Source organism: Cyprinus carpio, chromosome B3 (assembly GCF_018340385.1).
Source record: "Cyprinus carpio isolate SPL01 chromosome B3, ASM1834038v1, whole genome shotgun sequence".
In the NCBI taxonomy this organism is placed as follows: Eukaryota; Metazoa; Chordata; class Actinopteri; order Cypriniformes; family Cyprinidae; genus Cyprinus; species Cyprinus carpio.
Window position 1 is genome coordinate 28564499 of NC_056599.1, and position 20285 is coordinate 28584783.

Below are 20285 nucleotides of genomic sequence, written 5' to 3' on the forward strand. Positions count from 1 at the left end.
AAATTTTTTCCGTGTTTTTATTATAGGTTTTAAAGCAGTGCACATGCAGCTTTACTTAATAAAATATTGCCAACTATACTGTGGATAAGTTTTTTCCCAGCTTTTGCAGTCAAATATTATGAAATAAAGCCTGCGTGTAAAGGAAAAAGTAGACAGTGGACAGTGACTCAAATTGTCCTGCATTATTGTGATTGTTTAGATGAAAGGACAGAAATGATTATTACTTCTATTGGTAACACACATCAAAGCATGCAGAAAATATGAAAAGGTACAGCGAAAATGTATTTACTACAATCGAGTCACTTTTAATAAAATAGTCTGATGACTAAAAATATGTGGAAGTTCACATTTGTTTTATTCATTTGCGTGTATCCAGTTTGCAGTGATCCCTGACATTTTCAGCTTTTCCATATATGCTGAAATTAAGTTTTTTATTTAGTCATCCCAAAATCAACAATAATAATTCATTAAAGAGCCCTATATTAGCTTTGTAGCTGATAAAGGAGAAAACAGAGAAGAAAAAAATGATAGTCTGACAGAGGCTTTGTTTTAATACATCATGTAGTTGTTTATTTATAAGTTCTAAAAGGTCGTTAAAAACATCACTCAGTGTGATACACAGAAAGATTCAAGTCCTCAGGTGCATCATGGGAACTTTTGTCCTCCATCAACATTCCCCAACAGACTGCAGAAGCTTGCGTCTCATACAGCTCAGGGCCTGTTCAATCACGTGTCAGCTGCAGTCCTCCATGTTGTTGTAAGCTGTCCATCATCTTTAAAACAACCAAATCACAATATTCTCATGGTTCAGCCCAGATGTTCTCGATCCCTCCAAATAAGCAGTGTTGAGTCTAAGTGGGCGCCAGGACCTTGCGATACTTGCACTGTACCCAGACTCTGTACATCGTCAGCTGTTTTCCTCTGTTCACCTGTAAGCGCCGGTCCACCATGTTCTGCACTACCTTCTCCAGGCCGGCACTGGAGAACAGATCATGCAGCTCATCTTAGAGGAAAATTACAAATTCAGACAAAAAAACCCTGCAAATGTTGTGGGCATCCTTTTACTGTAGTATTATTTCATAATTACTTTTTCATGAAATATAGTGCAACCAAAGTGTATTCATCAAATAGAGTTTTTATTATATAAGTGTACAATGCAAGTCTAAACATGCATTTACCTTGTGTGAAAAAGTAGACACGTGTTCCATCCCCTCTAACGTAGAAATTTTCAGACAAGCACCTGCCTGATTAAGAAAAAATTAGGAATTTGGGTTTTTTGTTGTATCTTAAGGTTATTGCACATATCAGCTTCACAGGCTGTTTCATGGCAGACAGAGATTAAACATTAAACAAACACAAACAATACAATGAAAACAAAACATTTTAATACATCTAAATTTAATGAACAAAAATTTGACTGATTATTAGCCTTTTTTCAATTCCACTGTACTTTAGGGCTGTCAAATGATTAATCTTGAGTAATCACATCCAAAATAAAAGTTTGTGCACACATAAAATATGTGTGTGTGTGTGTGTACTGTGTAGATTTATTATGTATATATAAACACACACATGTATGTATAAAGTGTTATATTTATATAAAATGTATATTTAAATAAATAAAAATACATATACATATATATATATACATATATATATATATAGAGAGAGAGAGAGAGAGAGAGACCCATGAATATACATTATATATACATAATAAATACACACAAGAAATATTACACATGTATGAATATACATTATATATACATAATAAATATCCACAATACACACACATATTTTATGTACACACAAACTTTTATTTTGGATGGGATTACTTGCGATTAATAATTTTTAACAGCACTAAAGTACTTGTGATAATAATTGTAAAAGTTTTTTCTGGTTCCATCTTACAAATTACCTTCTCCAAAGTTTGGAGTGATAAAAAATCATTGTATTACGAGATTAAAAATGCGATATTGACATTTTGGTCTGCAAAATATGTAAACAGACACTTTTACTTTGTGTGTTTTCAAGTGTTTCAAACGCAAATAAAAAAAACCAACCCAAATCCATGTATGACCTACAGATTCTTGAAAGACAGACTTCTCACATGGATGTATCATCTAGCCTACCTTTTTTGAACCGTAGCTGTGCCATGTCATAGCGGCCGTAGTCTCTCAATAACAACACTCCTCCAGGTTTCAGCAGTCGTGCTAATCTATTAATAGAGTTCTGCATCCTGAAAAATAAATAATAAAAAATAAATATATTGTTAGAACAAAATCATCAAGAGATCAGATAATAATATGCAGACAGATTACTCTGTTATGTTTATTTTGAGAAAATGTACTATACTGTACATTACCCTACATTTATATGTTTACATTTTGAATAAATAGACATGAAATAGTTGCTGGAGTTGAACGTTTTCAAGAAGAAAGATTGATATGAGAGACAGGAAATTATCACAGCAGTGTAGGAAATGTGTTTTATATTGCAACAATAAATATAATAATAAAGATTCATATGAATAAAAATTGAATTAAATTGAAATTAAATTATACTGAAAAAATTAAAAATTTTCTAATTATTTGTTTATAGGGAAGTCCACATTACAGCTATAATGATAACAACACAGAAGAACAATATTGTTGGAATCACTTTCAGAACACTTTTCTTTTCCAGTTGATTAACAATAAAAACACTTACAGCCAATCAGAATCCACCTGACTTCAAAGAGCTCAAGCATTTAAAGCATTAGATGACAAAACTACAGGTTGTGCTTATAATAAACAGAACCTTATCATTTGCTGTGTGGATGCTAATATCTTTAATATTTACAGCTAAATTCATATAAATAATCACTATAAACAAAAACAAATGAACAGAATAACAAAGGAATGCTGTGACTGACCAATCAAGATTATATAATTGACAAAAAAATAATATCTCGATATTTTCCTGGGATTTTATCGATAACGATAATAAGACAAAAATTTGCTGAGTATGTTATTATGCTGGTTCCTTAAGAACTGCCGTAGACAGCTGACTCCTAAAATATTTCTGATATTCTTCATATTCTTTGTGGTGGTCAGTTCACACTGATAGAAATGCATCTTTTCCAATAAGTTTTAAACTGTTTTTTTAACATTTTATTGGCATTTTTACCTTTATAAAGCCATTTTTTTTCTGGTGTCCATCATCTTCAAATTCTTACATTAAAACAGTGAATTAGAATAATAAGACATTAGGCTGTTACCAAGCAAACGAAATCAGTATCAACAAAATTCATCTTTGCAATGCAGAGGAAACACAGAAAGCTGCTATCTGCATCTGAAAGTGACATTTAGACATATTTTACACACTTTTTTTAATACAGGACATGAATGAATTTAACCTGCAATTACAAATGCATAAATATGTTTTGATATATTAAACATAAAATGCTGAATAATGAATATTTTAAATTCATTTAAATAATAAAAGATATTTTGACTGTGTAATTAAAACCGCCAGTAGGTGGCAGCAAGTCACTGTTAAGTTGATTCATTCAGGAACGAAACACCTTCATTTGTTCATAGACCCAAAACAGAGCTGTAGCTGTGGAATTATTTTTGTTGTCGAAATTGTGCAAAAAAAAGGTAATTCTGTAATAATGGTAATTTTTGGGAGAACAAAAAGCATTTTTTCGTGTGAAATTACATTTTCTGCCCCGTGTCTTGAATTCGTGATCGTTCTAAAATGTATTTTAATAGACCGAATCATACAACGGCACCTCTAAATGGCTTATCTAGTCTAGACTTAAATGTAAGCGTGCACATCTGTAGGGGTCTTTTGAATGGTTTTTTTTGCAAAAATACTTGATAATGTCAAATTGCACATTCGTTAACAACAACAGTTACGATTATCACAGACTGTATCTATATATCGCACACGCCTACAACCAGTTTTGATCACTTTAAAACAGTGTTTTCATCATTTTGATTCTAGGGATGGGCGATATATCGCATGTGAATTGTCACGACGCATTTCGTCAGTTAAAGCCGGTTTCCTGAACGCGATTTTATCTGCGATAAATGAACGGCCATATTTGCGTAGCTTTTCAAGTGATCTACGGCTCTGTCTATTAAATGCTAGCTCCATTTGAAAGCAGATGATGACGATTTAGCGCTTAATCAGGGAACCGGCTTTAACCTTGACGAAATGCAGCATGACAATCTCATGCGATATGTCGCCCATCCCTATTTGACTCCAATCTTGCTTCCTTTTTGTCCAAGACAATAATTAAATCCCTTCCTATACAAGATGATATGGCCATTCTGGTTAGTGTTCAGCCGATATTGTGGTTTTTTTTGTTATGTTTTTTGAATGCCCGATAATCTTAGAGCAGGTTGGCTGAATGGCCGATATAAAGGCCCATACATATTTTCATTTTTATTTATCCTAATTAATATTTAGAGAATTTGAACTAATGTGAAAAGTGATAAATGTGTAAAATAAACATACTTACGTACTTAAACCAACATCTACTTGAGTTCTGTAATCCCATTGCAGTTACATTTTACAAATAAAGAAATATTGAAATAATAATATAAATAAAAAGGAAATAAACACTGTAACCAACAGGCCAAAAATTAATCTCAAAAGTAATATTTAATTTTTAATAAAAAAATTTCAAATTGACACTTATTTTGCATTCAGTTTGCACAAACCGACCATACATCAGAGAACACACAATCCTATGGGATACAAATGCACGGGATAACAAGTGCACACTTCACAAGATCTTAGATTCAACTAAGTCTGCAGGTTTTATTTAAATCAAATGTTTCATTAGACATTCAAAGATCTGTTTAAAATGAATGCTATTTGTTGAATGCTGGTGGTAAACAAGAAAATATTAAATGTTTTGCCTTTCTATTACTAATAATTATAAAAGCAATCATTACATCACTTGTTTGTATACCACTTTGTTATAACACATTTATCTAATAATTTGAAACAGACTTCTATCCTATCCCTATTAGGATTATGAACTGTGCATCATAAATAAAGTCCCGCCTCAACATCGACCAATAGTACAAACTAACCGGCCGTTCAGATATTTTGGAAAGAGTGTCCCATATTTTGGTTGACCACTGCTTTCTGTTGTTTGGGTTTGTAATAAAAATACTTTGAAAACAAGATGTCCATTGTTATCTGTTAAATGTTTTTTTTTTTTTTTACCATTTTTTAATTAAGATTTAATTAGTATAACTAAATGTGGATCATTTTAAGACTTACTGGGTAAATTGTCCTTTTAGTTGAGAAGCACTCTTATAAAGGGTTTACGTGGCTTTTGAATTTAATTCATCACTGCTCCCCCCACAGTTTCATTACACTCACTTCTGGCTGATGCAGGGCGACCGCACAAATATAGGACAATGACAGTCCAGACTGTGGTCCGGTAATTTGGAATACCCTGGCAGGACGTCTCCACTCATATCATGGACGAAACGCTGGAAGCGTGACGTTCTTTACCAGGTTCGACTGCCCAAAAAAAAAAAAAAAAGAATGAATTGAAACATGCATAAAGGATTCAAGCTAATAAAATGCAGAATGCAGATTTCTTAATTTTAAAAAGATAATGAAGCTTCCTGTCACCTACTTTGACAAGGTCAACAGCCGTGCTGAAAAATCACAACAGTAACAAAAATCCGGGGCACTGTAAAGAAAAAAAAAAGAATTATTTTCCCTCCTTCGGGTCTCCCGTCTCGCCTTACCGCTCAGCACGACACTCAGCGCTAGGCCACGAATCCCGACGCTCGCTTGGGGGACTGCGCTCGGTGCCTGCTGTATCGCTAGGGACGCCAGAGCTCCGCGTCCTACCGTAGTCCCGATGACTGCGAAGACCTCCCTCCGAGGCCTTGATCGCCCGAACCCGCCTTCTCCGCTTGGCCTTTCTGCGATATCTATTTTTCTACCAGATCTGAGGCATGCGGTACCTCGCTCGCTTCAGATCCGCACCTAACGATTCCCCATCCAAAAGTAACGCGATTCGCTTCGAAGTATTTAACTGTTGTACCTGTTTTGAGATATTTTGTTCCTCTCTTGTTTTCGTCTTCGCAGCTCTGGGTCAGCACCGAACCGGGATCAAGACGAGTCCTGGACTGATAAATCGGGTCTTTTAAATTCCGTTCCACCCCAAAATCTCCTTTTACAAAGACTAGTCGATGTAGAGGAAAAAATTTTTTTTTCCAAATCAATTAGCGAAATCAGAAATCGATTCGGTTTTCGATTCTCATTTTTTTTTTGCACATGTAACAAATAATCGGTAAATCTCATATTTTTCTCGTGAGATTGTGCAAGACATTTCTACCTTTCGACCAACGCCCATTTCCACTAGCAAACACTTATCAATGAAAAGGAAAGTCAATGAAATTTTTTCCGTTGTTTTTTATTATAGGGTTTAAAGCAGTGCAACATGCAGCTTTACTTAATAAAATATTGCCAACTATACTGTGGATAAGTTTTTTTTTCCCAGCTTTTGCAGTCAAAATTATTTTAATATAAAGCCTGCGTGTAAAGGAAAAAAGTGGACAGTGGACAGTGACTCAAATTGTCCGGCATTATTGTGATTGTTTAGATGAAAGGACAGAAATGATTATTACTTCTATTGGTACACCACATCAAAGCATGCAGAAAATATGAATAAAGTTACAGCGAAAATGTAGTTTACTACAATCGATTCACTTTTAATAAAATAGTCTGATGACTAAAAATATGTGGAAGTTCACATTTGTTTTATTCATTGCATGTATCCAGTTTGCAGTGATCCCACTGACATTTTCAGCTTTTCCATATATCTGAAATTAAGTTTTATTTAGTCATCCCAAAATCAACAATAATAATTCATTAAAGAGCCACTATCTCATTAGCTTTGTAGCTGATAAAGGAGAAAATAAGAGCAATGAAAAAAATGAGTAGTCTGACAGAGGCTTTGTTTTAATACATCATGTAGTTTGTTTATCTATAAGTTCTAAAAGGTCGTTAAAAACATCACTCAGTGTGATACACAGAAAGATCTGGTCAAGTCCTCAGGTGCATCATCCCAGGGAACTCTTGTCATCCATCAACATTCCCCACAGACTGCAGAAGCTTGCGTCTCATACAGCTCAGGGCCTGTTCAATCAAGTACACGTGTCAGCCATCCAGTCAGTCCTCCACTTTGTTTGTAAGCTGTCCATCACATCTTTAAAACAACCAAATCACAATATTCTCATGGTTCAGCCCAGATTGTTCTCGATCCCTCCAAATAAGCAGTGTTGTGAGTCTAAGTGGGCGCCAGGACCTTGCGGATACTTTGCACTGTACCCAAGACTCTGTACATCGTCAGCTGTTTTCCTCTGTTCACCTGTAAGCGCCGGTCCACCATGTTCTGCACCTTCTCCAGGCCGGCACTGGAGAAACAGATCATGCAGCTCATCTAGAGGAAAATTACAAATTCAGACAAAAAAACCCTGCAAATGTGTGGCATCCTTTTTTACTGGTAGTATTATTTCATAATTACTTTTTTGAAATATAAGTGCAACCAAAGTGTATTCATCAAATAGAGTTTTATTATATAAGTGGTACAATGCAAGTCTAAACGTGCATTTACCTTGTGTGAAAAAAAGTAGACACTTGTTTCCATCCCCTGCTAACATAGACATTTTCAGACAAGCACCTGCCTGATTAAGAAAAGAACAAGAAATTGGGTTTTTTGTTGTATTTAAGGTTATTGCCATATCAGCTTCACAGGCTGTTTCATGGCAGACAGAGATTAAACATTAAACAAACACAAAATAACAAACTGAAAACAAACTGTTATTTTAATACATCTAAATTTAATGAACAAAAATTGACTGATTATTAGACTTTTTTTCCCACTGTACTTTAGGCTGTCAAATGATTAATCTTGAGTAATCACATCCAAAATTAAAGTTTGTGCACACATAAAATGTGTGTGTGGTGTTACTGTGTAGATTTATTTGTATATATAAACACACACATGTATGTATAAAGTGTTATATTTATATAAAATGTATATTTAAATAATATAAACTACATATACCTATATAGTATATATATATATATATATATAGAGAGAGAGAGAGAGAGGGAGACACACACACACACACACTTCATACACATTCATACACACACAAGAAATATTGCACATGTATGAATATACATAATATATATATACATAATAAATATCCACAATACACACACATATTTTGTGTACACACAAACTTTATTTTGGATGGGATTACTTGCGATTAATATTTAACAGCACTAAAGTACTTGTTGATAATAATTGTAAAAAGTTTTTCTGGGTCCATCTACAAATTACCTTCTCCAAAGTTGGAGTGATAAAAATCATTGTATTACGAGATTAAAAATGCGATAGTATTGACATTTTGGTCTGTCAAAATATGTAAACAGACACTTTTACTTTGTGTGTTTTCAAGTGTTTCAAACGCAATGAAAAATAACCAACTGCAATCCAGGTATGACCTACAGATTCTTGAAAGACAGACTTCTCACATGGATGTATCATCTAGCCTACCTTTTTTGAACCGTAGCTGTGCCATGTCATAGCGGCCGTAGTCTCTCAATAACAACACTCCTCCAGGTTTCAGCAGTCGTGCTAATCTATTAATAGAGTTCTGCATCCTGAAAAAGACGTATTAAGAAGTTATTATAGATTGTTAGTGGTCAGCATCAATAGATCAGATAATAATATGCAGACAGATTACTCTGTTTATGTTTATTTTGAGAAAATGTACTATACTGTACATTACCCTACATTTATATGTTTACATTTTGAATAAATAGACATGAAATAGTTTTTGCTGGAGTTGAACTTTTCAAAGAAGAAAGATTGATATGAGAGACAGGAAATTATCACAGCAGTGTAGGAAATGTGTTTATATTGCAACAATAAATATAATAATAAAGATTCATAGTGAATAAAAATTGAATTTAATTGAAATTAAATTATTACTGAAAAAATAAAAATGGTTCTAATTATTTGATTATAGGGAAGTCCAAATTACAGCTATAATGATAACAACACAGAAAGAACAATATTGTTGGAATCACTTTCAGAAAACATTTTTCTTTTCCAGTGGATTATACAATAAAAAACACTTACAGCCAATCAGAATCCACCTGACTTTTAAGAGCTCAAGCATTTAAAGTGTTAGAATGACAAAACTACAGGTTGTGCTTATAATAAACAGAACCTTATCATTTGCTGTGTGGATGCTAATATCTTTATCTTTACAGTTATATTTATAGCTACTGCGTGTAAATGATCACTAAGCAAAAATAACTGAACAGAATAACAAAGGAATGCTGTGACTGACCAATCAATGACAAAAAATAATATCTCGATATTTCTGGGATTTTAATCGATAACGATAATACGACAAAAATTTGCTGAGTATGTATTATGCTGGTTCCTTAAGACCTGCCGTAGACAGCTGACTCCAAAGATAAAATTTCTGATATTCTTCATATTCTTTGTGGTGGTCAGTTCACACTGATAGAAATGCATCTTTTCCAATAAGTTTTAAAACTGTTTTTTTACATTTTATTGGCATTTTACCTTTATAAAGCCATTTTTTCTGGTGTCCTCATCTTCAAATTCTTACATTAAAACAGTGAATTAGAATAATAAGACATTTAGGCTGTTACCAAGCAAACGAAATCAGTATCAACAAAATTCAATCTTTGCAATGCAGAGGAAACACAGAAGCTGCATCTGAAGTGAAATTTAGATATATTTACACAACTTTTTAATACAGGACATGAATGAATTTAACCTGCAATTACAAATGCAATAAATAATGTTTTGATATATTAAACCATAAAAGCTGAATAATGATATTTTAAAATTATTTAAATAATAAAAGATATTTTTGACTGTGTAATTAAAACCGCCAGTAGGGGGGTGGCAACAAGTCACTGTTAAGTTGATTCATTCAGGAACGAAACACCTTCATTTGTTCATAGACCAAACAGAGCTGTAGCTGTGGAATTATTTTTGTTGTCGAATTTGTGCAAAAAAAAGGTAATTCTGTAATAATGGTAATTTTTGGAGAACAAAAAGCATTTTTCGTGTGAAATTACATTTTCTGCCCCGTGTCTTGAATTCGTGATCGTTCTAAATGTATTTTAATAGACCGAATCATACAACGGCACTCTAAAATGCTTATCTAGTCTAGACTTAAATGTAAGCGTGCACTCTGTAGGGTCTTTTTGAAATGGTTTTTGCAAAATACTTGATAATGTCAAATTGCACATTGTTAAAACAAACGTTTACGATATTATCACAGACTGTATCTATATCGCACGACCACGCCTACAACCAGTTTTTTGATCACTTTAAAACAGTGGTTTTTCATCCTTTTGATTCTAGGGATGGGCGATATATCGCATGTGATTGTCACGCGCATTTTCGTCAGTAAAGCCGGTTTTCCTGAACGCGATGTTTATCTGCGATAATGAACGCCATATTGCGTAGCTTGTCAGTGATCTACGGCTCTGTCTATTAAATGCTGCCTCCATTTGAAAAGCAGATGATGACGATTTAGCGCTAATCATGGAACCGGCTTTACTGACGAAATGCGCATGACAATCTCATGCGATATGTCGCCCATCCCTATTTGACTCCAAAGCTTCCCTTTTGTCCAAGACAATAATTAAATACCTTCCTATACAAGATGATATGCCATCTGGTTAGTGTTCAGCCGATATTGTGGTTTGTGGTTTTTTTGTTATGTTTTTTACTCATAAAGAAATAAAAAAATATATATATTGAAATAATTTGAAAACTATAAACTAATAAAATAAACAAACAACTATAAAATGATAAAATTAAAAAATAAACAAACAACAAAGAAATAAAAAAATAAAAATATACTTCGTACTTTAAACAACCATCTACTTGATTCTGTAATCCTATTTGCAGTACCATTTTTACAAATAAAGAAATATTTAAATATATATATAAATAAAAAGGAAATAAACACTGTAACCAACAGGCCTCTAAGGAATCTGGAAAGTTTGTGTGCATTGGGAATATTTATTTTTTTATTAAATAATGTCAAAGTGACACTTATTTTGCATTCAGTTTGCACAAACCGACCATCCATCAGAGAACACACAATCCTATGGGATACAAATGCACACTTCACAAGATCTAGATTCAACTAAGTCTGCAAGGTTTATTAAATCAAATGTTCATTAGACATTCAAAGATCTGTTTAAATGAATGCGTATTTGTTGAATGCTGGTGGTAACAAGAAAAATATTATGTTTGCCTTTCTATTACTAATAATATAAAAGCAATCATTACAATACTTTTTTGTATACACTTTGTTTTAACATTTCTATCTAATAATTTGACAGACTTCTATCCCTATTAGATAGAACTGTGCAGTCATAATAAAAAAGTCCCGCCTCAAACATCGACCAAATAGTACAACTTACCGCCGATGCAGATATTTGAAAAGTGTCATATTTTGGTTGAACACTGCTTCTGGTGTTTGGGTTGTAATAAAAAATACCTCTTGAAAAATTGTCAGTTTATCTTTTAGATGTTTTTTTTTTTTTTACCATTTTAATTAAGATTATATTAGTATTGTGAAAATGTGATCATTTTAAGACTTACTGGGAATGTCCTTTTAGTTGAGAAGCACTCTTAAAAAGGTTACGTGCTTGATTTAATTTCATCACTGCTCACACCACAGTGTCATTAACACTCACTTCTGAGGATGCAGGGCGGACAGCACAAATATGAGGACAATGACATCCAGACTGTGGTCCGGTATTGGATACTCTGCAGACGTATCACTCATATCATGGACGAACGCATGGCAGCGTGACGGGTCATATTCAGGATTCGACTGCCAAAAAAAGAAAAAGGATGAATTGAAACATGCATAAAGATCAGCTATAAATGCAGAACGCAGATTTCTTAATTTAAAAAAGATAATGAAGCTTCCAGTCACTTACTTTGACAAGGTCAACAGCCGTGCTGGAAAAATCACAACAGTATACAAAGAGTCCTGGGTCACTGTAAAGCAAAAATAAAAGAAGTTATTTCACCTATGTGAGTGGCAAACACTGTGGACAGGTCTGGTTGCTTTACAGCTGGACTCACTTGTTGGTTTTTAAGATGGGAAAGACTGTATTGCCTACTCCACAGCCCACCTAAAGACCCCCAAACACACACACACACACACACACAAGAGAATGAGCATATTCAGAGGCTGGGGATTGCTACTGACAAGGCTTTCATTTTCATCAAGGGTTTTCATAACAGAATAGTTGACCCAAAAATTAAAACCATCATCCTTTACTTACTCTTTTTCCAATATAATTAAAAGTGAACGGTGAGTACAGATGCCACTGGTCACCTTACACGTTTTATTGTATTTCACGTTCTTCAAAAAAGATCTTCCTTTTGTGGTCGACGCCAGAAATGAAAATTGAGGGCAAGTAAATAATATGACAGGATTTGTTGGCGTGTGAACAAATCTTTTTAAAACTTTTTCTAACCGCATTTAAAAATAAAATAAATCAATCACCTCCAGGATGCGCGATAGGATGCAGAGGCTCCAGGAAATTCAGTGTCAGTGTGAGTCGAGGGAACTTCTTCACCACTTTAACAGGTTCTCATCAGCGTCTCGTGGAGGCTTTTGTTGAGGGGCCAGCTCAGGAAACTCTGTAAACAGCCAGTGGCGATCCTTGAGAAAGCGGTTCTCGTGAATGGTGTAGAAATCGTTCCAGTACTCATTGGGCCTGGTTGTCAAACTCCTCTGACGGAGATACAACAAACATTTAGCACCCCCCCAAAAAAGGAATGAATTTACACGGCATGCCTTTTGTAAGCAAGTAGGCGATCTACTGACCTAAAACTAAAACAAAAATAAAAAGCTAAACAGAGAATATATCAAAAACCATACATTTAAAATATTAGTAGTAATAAATAATCGGTAAAACTAACACTACATACAGAGTTCCATCGGTAACAACTACCATTTATTGCTTAATTTAATTGCATTTACACATCTTTACATTTTTTTTAAGTACATTTTCATTATAAAGCAAATGTAGGCAGTTGATGGATGAACCTTGTTTTTTTCTGGCTGGCAGAGTGTGGTGGTTTTTCTTTTGTCCATGTCACCTTCACCTTCTGGGCAGCCTCCTCCTTGTTCAGCTGACCACTCCACATTATCCCTACAGGAGGTGAACACAATCACAAATATAACTTAACAGTTACAGCAGCACACAGTCCTGTAATACATCACACACAGAAGCTACAGCTAATCATGCTTTATTTTATGTAGTTCTACTAAGTCTATACTCTGAGACGCAAGTACATACATAAGCACTTTAATTAAATCACTCCATATAACATATCATTTTAAATGCCACAAGCTTTTTGGAGTTTTTAGTTTTCCCTTTCCATTCATTGTGATCACTGTGATTTAACTCATAAATAGTGCTGTCACATCCAAAATAAAAGTTTTTGTGTACAGAATATATGTGTGTGTTGTACTGTGTATATTTATGTATATATAAATACACACACATGCTGTATAGTATATATATATATATATATATATATAATATATATATATACATACAGAGAGAGAGAGAAATGTTGTTTTATATATTGTAAATATATTTATATATAATAAATTATATGAATATAAATATATACATGTAAATAGCTATTTTCAAAACATATACTGTAGGTTTGTGTCTTTATGATATATATATACACAGCACACACATATATATTACATAAAACACAAACATTTATTTTGGATGCGATTAATCTTTGCCCAGCAATACTACTACTACTACTACTACTAATAATAATAACTAAACATTTTTATTAGGTGAACATTTAGACATTTTCATATATACATTAAAGATAAATTCATAGCTAATTAAATATGTCATTGAACACACACAGAATAATGTATATTCCCCGTAATTTACATTATTATTTTTCATTAAAAAAAAAAAAAAAAAACTCATCAAACTCATAGTTTTTAAGGCAGCCTGTTATTTCCAGGTTTGGTACCCTGCAGTTATTTTGTGTAACGTTACTACACACGCATTTCCTCCTCCTCTAGTGATAGGAGAAAGACTCTAAAAATCAAAGACAAACCTAATATACGCAGCTAATTTGTGATTGATTATTTTTACCTTGGAAACACCTTATGAAGCTTTAAAACCCCTGATAATCCTATCGAAATGTCCAGACGGGAGTGTTGGGAGATGGAGGATCGTGCAAGCTGACAGCATGGCAAAGCTCCAGAAAGTGTGAGTGTTAGCAGTCAGGAGGAGAGACACACAGGTCTACACACCACGCGTTGTGCTGGAACACCTGCCGCGGGTCTGTGAGGAAGCGAGTGCCGAACTGCGGTCGTTTCTGCGCCTCGGCGGAACTCTCCGTGGGTTCAGCAGCTGCTTCAGGCATGTTTTCTGCGGAGGAATCTCCAGCAGCAACAGCAGGAGCCGCCATGGTCACGCGAACCGGATTCACAAGGTTGATGAGTGTCAGTGTCTCCGCCCAGTTCAGCTGGAGACAGGAAATATCGCCACCTATCGACCATTCACAGATATATTCACACCGTTGAGAGAGCGGTTTTTTTTTTTTTTTTTACTTTTATTTACTTACCGGTGACACAATGAGAACTCAAAAAAGACCAAAATATAGTGCATAAGCATCATGTTCGTATGAAAATGAAGTAAAATTTTAATATTCTATAATATATTGCATAAGTTATCAAACTCACAAAACTCATAAAATGTAAAATACAGATTAATATGTGAACTAATATATTAATTTTATTTTATCACAATACCACAATTAAGTTGAATTATGGGGTAAACCTAAATTATTTTGCCATTTTTGGTTTCAGTGGTGCCATTTAGCATCTAACAACTGGCTTTTGGCAATGTATTAATATATTTCAGATGTTTCTTTATTTTTCTTACTCTAACATTTTTCAAACAAAACTTGTTTTCTCTTTGAAAATTGTTTCAACTGGCATCCATTTCACAGATTCATTATATATATATATATATATATTATATATATATATATATATATATATATATATATATATATAAATATATATATCTATCTAATATATATAAATATAATATATATATATATATATATATATATATATATATATATATATATATATATATATATATATATATATATATATAGGCCTAGCCATAAGGCACTCTCACATTTCTACTCTCACACACACATAGCCTATATTCTCCTTTCACATTCATATATACTGTATGTATGTGTGAAGAAAATATGTGTATGTAAGAGAAGAATGTATGTACTGTATGTGTGAGAGAGAGTATAGTGGAAATGCAAAGCAGGTCTGGCACGATCAGGGTCACCAGGACATGACAAGAACAGCATAGCTAAATTAGACGATACCATTTAATATTTCAGCAAGCTATTTGTTTTTTTTTTTTAAAAAAAACATATATTATCATTGTGAAAAGGTTACATGGCCTCGTCCCTTGAGCCAGTTGTGATTGAGGACGTGGGATCAGCCTCAGTCGTGTTGCCAGATACATGTATTATAAGCGTCTATGGATTTTTTTTTAAGTGCATATAGTTGATAGAGGCTATTAACAGTGTGAAAAAAAAAAAAAAAAAAAAAATCGGCAATTGGAATCGGTTACGAAAAATCCTGATCATTGCATCCTTAACTGGAATAGAGTTAGACCTGCCTAAAATTTCCTTAGCATTGAGCCCTGTCAATATGATCAAAATCAGTATCATAACACTTGTACATGGATCTGTACAACACGTAGGTTACATAATGATATTTAAAAATTAATTAATTGAAATGCAAAATGAAAAAACATGATTTTTGAAATTTTTTAAAAACAGAGATATATACAGTGGTGTGAAAAAGTATTGGCCCCCTTCCTGATTTCTTATTTTTTTTTTGCATCTTTGTCACATTTTAATGTTTCAGATCATTAAACAAATGTAAATATTAGTCAAAGATAAGTGAACACAACATGCAGTTTTTAAATTAAGGTTTTTATTTTTAAGGGAAAACAAAATCCAAAACTACATGGCTCTTTGTGAAGAAGTGTTTGCCCCCTAAACCTAATAACTGGTTGGGACACCCTCAGCAGCAACAACTGCAATCAAGTGTTTGAGATAACTTGCAATGAGTCTGTTACAGCGCTGTGGAGGAATTTTGGTCCTCATCTATGCAGAATTGTTGTAATTCAGCCACACTGGAGGGTTTGAGCATGAACCGCCTTGTTAAGATCATGCCACAGCATCTCAATAGGATTCAGGTCAGGACTTTGACTCGGCCACTCCAAAGTCTTCATTTTGTTTTTCTTCAGCCATTCAGAGGTGGACTTGCTGGTGCGTTTTGGATCATTGTCCTGCTGCAGAACCCAAGTTCGCTTCAGCTTGAGGTCACGAACAGTTGGCCAGACATTCTCCTCCAGGATTTTTTGGTAAACAGCAGAATTCATGGTTCCATTTATCACAGCAAGTCTTCCAGGTCCTGAAGCAGCAAAACAGCCCCAGACCATCACACTACCACCACCATATTTTACTGTTGGTATGATGTTCTTTTTCTGAAATGCGGTGTTACTTTTATGTCAGATGTAATGGGACACACACCTTCCAAAAAGTTCAACTTTTGTCTCGTCAGTCCACAGAGTATTTTCCCAAAAGTCTTGGGGATCATCAGGATGTTTTCTGGTAAAACTGAGACAAGCCTTTATGTTCTTTTTGCTCAGCAGCGTTTCTCCATCTTGGAAACTCTGCCATGCAGACCATTTTTTGCCCAATCTCTTTCTTCTGGTGGAGTCATGCACACTGACCTTAACTGAGGCAAGTAAAGGGCCACAGTTCTTTGGATGTGTTGTGGGGTCTTTTGTGACCTCTTGGATGAGTCGTGGCTGTGTGCTGCTCTTGGGGTAGGTTTTGTTTGGCCGGCCACTCCTGGGAAGGTTCTCCACTGTTCCATGTTTTTGCTATTTGTGAATAATGGCTCTCACTGTGGTTCCCAAAGCTTTAGAAATGGCTTTATAACCTTTTCCAGACTCATAGATCTTAATTACTTTCTTTCTCATTTGTTTCTGAATTTCATTGGATATCGGCATGATGTCTAGCTTTTGAGGATCTTTTGGTCTACTTCACTTTGTCAGGCAGGTCCTATTTAGAGATTTCTTGATTGTGAACAGGTGTGGCAGTAATCAGGCCTGGGTGTGGCTAGAGAAAAAAACTGAACTCAGGTGTGATAAACCACAGTTTTAACAGGGGGGCAAACACTTCTTCACACAGGGCCATGTAGTTTTGGATTTTGTTTTCCCTTAATAATAATAACTTTCATTTAAAAACTGCATGTTGTGTTTACTTGTGTTATCTTTGACTAATATTTACATTTGTTTGATGATCTGAAACATTAAAGTGTGACAAACATGCAAAAAAAAATAAGAAATCAGGAAGGGGGCCAACACTTTTTCACACCACTGTATATATATCCAACAGAGCTATTAATACATTTTAGGACAGCACCACAGAACCAGAGAAGAACTTCTAGTGCAAGGGCTGCCATGGAAACAACAGTTCCAGAAGAGTTCAGCGAAACTCCAGAAGCAAGTGCATGTCCTTGTATCTATGGCAACAAAAGTTTCAGAGGCTGCTGCAGTCTATATGCAAGAACGTCAAACTAAACCTGCAAGCGATAAAAGTGTTTCTTTTTTTTTTTTTTTCTTTGCAACTTCATGCTGACACTTCATGTATTACAAGGCGGTCATTCCTCATATTCATGCCAAGTCGAAGAGCATTCCAATTAGAACAATCTTTTCTTTAAAAATCTTTGCTCTATGGGCTTTGACACTTTGTGCATTAATGAACCCACTTGTGATTGATAGAGACATGGAATGCAGTTGATATGATCATTATCTGTGCCTGACTGGAATATGACAGTCCCCACTTCTCTTCAAGCTTGGCATATTCACCGCAGTCATGAACAGTTTCCACATGAGGAAGCAGCCCGAGCACAGGACAGCACCAGTAATAGAGAGACCACCCATGACATCAGGACCCTTAGGACAAAAAAATAGACCAGGAATGACAGGTTGGGATGTATACAGCAGTTCATAAGAGGATCGTATATGACAATGAGGGATTATGAGCAGAGTGTCCCCTGAATAATATCTGACAACTTCATGTCACACCACCAACTTTTCTCTCACCCACTTCCTTCCTCTTATCTAAGTCTTTTACAGTGTAGAGAAAGGATTATCTCTAAAAACATTTAGGGTATCTTTATTTACTTCCTCTTTATTATAAAGTTAATTTGAGTAATATGTAAGTGTCTTTTTTATGTTTTTCTCAACTTTCACAAATGCATAAAACTTTGATAGCCTTAAAAGTAAAGGCCTGTATAGGATTATTGCATCAAAAAAAAAAAAAAAAATACTCTCTGAGCAATGGATCCTCTGCAGTGAATGGGTGCCATCAGAATGAGAGTCCAGACAGCTGATAAAAACATCACAATAATCCACAAGTAATCCACACCACTCCGGTCCATCAATTACTGTCTTGTGAAACGAGAAGCTGCATGTTTGTAAGAAACAAATTCATCATTAAGGGATTTAATTGTCAACCATTGCTTCTGGTCAAAATTTGAATTCATAATACATAATAACTCTTCCTCCAGTGAAAATGTCCATCTACAGTTGCGACTCTCACATCAAAATCCATAAACATTGTTCTGGACTGTTTTTTTTGCCTGTAAACAGTGCTTAATCCTGTGCATATCTCTTTCCTGATTCAGAAGACAAAACTTTTTCTCTGGAGAAACTAATATTTGAGAGGACTCGTATTTTATTTGTTGGAGTATTTGTTTCTTATAAACATGCACCCTGTTGAAAAAAAAATAGCATATTGTGGTTATGTGTATGTTTTTTTGAAGCATGGTAGCTGGTTTGAGCTGGTTTAAGCTGGTCCATGTGCTGGTCCTAAGCAACTAGCTCCAGCTCAGGACCAGCTCATAACCAGCTCCATGACCAACTAAAGACCAGCTAAAAAAGCTGGTGTGCTTCGAAACATACCTAACCAGCATATACTGTTTTTGTTTTGTTGTTTTTTCGACAGGGCAGCTTTTTCACTTCACAAGGCATTGACTGGTGGACATGGAGTCTTGTGGATTACTTCTGAGTTATTATTTTTTACGTGATGTTTTGAAATCTCGTTCTGATGACGCCCATTCACTGCAGAGGATTTATTGGTGTTTTGACATCCAGTTATGACCAAACTCTCACAGATGAACAGCTGAGTGTGCGAACAGTTGTGGTTTCTCGAAGAAACCAGCTTCCATGTAATTAGGAGCTGCTGGTTTGAGTTGCACAAGATGTAATTTGTGTCATGGTTTTGAAATGCTTTTCTTCACCACCTGTTTGTATGAGTCACAGATAAAGTGTGTGCTATTGTTGCCTCATGCATGGTAACTCCCATTTAGAAGATCCTCTGTAAACTCCAAAGAGAGACTTTTTAATTATCAAAAAGAGTAGTTTAAAATGTACACATCATTATTATTTAGGCTTCACTGTTGTTGGTTGTTATAAAGGCTGTTACCATCCATGTAGAGAGTGTAGATATTTTGTAATAGCACTACCAAAATAGTCTAGAAACATATGTAACATCTAAGTTAGAGGAAAATGCTTAGAATTATATATAATTTGATCTAATATTTCCATGATTGCATTCCACTATGTGGCCAAGCCACACCCCAGACAAGACATTTATGACTCAGCTTCAGTACTTCCTTCACACTAACCTAACAGAGGCATGGGGCAACAAACCTAACTTCATCATGAAGCCTTCAGCATGTGTCAGAGCTGTGAACCATGACTTACATTTGCTAATCAGAAGCGGACGGGCTGAAGATCTGACAGACACACACAAATAAGTTTATTAATACCATTATGTCTGAAGCAAATTTGTTGACCAAACACAGCAGTGTCTTACACAAGTATATTTCCTGTGAGTCACTTACAGGTGTGTTTGATTGTGTTTATTACATCCTGAAAGGACCTGGCACAGGTCAGACGGATCGACAGACAACCTTCACAATCACTCAATCTTCTGGCAAGTGCAAAAGTTAGACAGATAAACAAACTGGAAGTAGAATCTGTCACTATTTCTACAAAGAGAAATG

At 34.8% G+C, this 20285-nt stretch overlaps 1 pseudogene; it reads right to left on the minus strand.

The window, feature by feature from the left end:
* Nucleotides 1-543: 543 nt before the first annotated feature.
* LOC122133851 lies at nucleotides 544-14633 on the minus strand (annotated as a pseudogene).
* Nucleotides 14634-20285: the final 5652 nt, after the last annotated feature.